The following is a 748-nucleotide window of genomic DNA, read 5'->3' as shown; positions in this document are numbered from 1 at the left end:
GAGAGAGAGAGAGAGAGAGAGTGAGGGGGTGGGTGGGGGGGAGTTTTGTGGGCGTGAACCCACAGAATTATGAATCCAATAGCCTACTGTAAGAAAACGTACCACAATCCATGTTTTGGACATACCATGGTAATGCCAGGTTTTCAGAACAAGTACATGGCAATATCATAAATGACATTACCATATACCAGATGCAGTGTTGGGGAAAGTTACTTTTAAAAGTAATGCATTACAATATCGCGTTACTCCATAAAAAGTAACTAATTACGTTACTTTTGCGTTACTTAATACGTTCCGTTACTTTTTTAATCTGGACAGGGCTTGCTTGTTTGTTTTTAAAATAAAAAAAGTTCTATTTTTGGCAAATATAAAAGCCTTTTCATACCAAAAGTGAAATGAATGCGCCTCAGGCTGAAGGGAAAGTCAATGTACGTCCGTACAGTAGAATGCAGAAGAAGAAATTTCAACACACTTCAGCAATAAAAAAAGACACACAAATGTTCGTCTAGAGCAGGGGTAGGCAAGTTCGGTCCTAGAGAGCCGCAGTCCTGCAGAGTTCAGCTCCAACCCTGAAAACAAAACTCACCTGCCTATAGCCTTAGTGATCCTGAAGACACTGATTAGCTTGTTCAGGTGTGTTTGATTAGGGCTGGAGCTGAACTCTGCAGGACTGCGGCTCTCTAGGCCCGAACTTGCCTACCCCTGGTCTAGAGTAATTTGTGCTTATTAGTACGGTTGAACTGGATCA

This window comes from Sinocyclocheilus grahami, unplaced genomic scaffold, assembly GCF_001515645.1.
Source record: "Sinocyclocheilus grahami isolate Dianchi unplaced genomic scaffold, SAMN03320097.WGS_v1.1 scaffold64.1, whole genome shotgun sequence".
In the NCBI taxonomy this organism is placed as follows: Eukaryota; Metazoa; Chordata; class Actinopteri; order Cypriniformes; family Cyprinidae; genus Sinocyclocheilus; species Sinocyclocheilus grahami.
The sequence above is the reverse complement of the archived record's forward strand: the minus strand, read 5'-3'. Positions refer to the sequence as shown.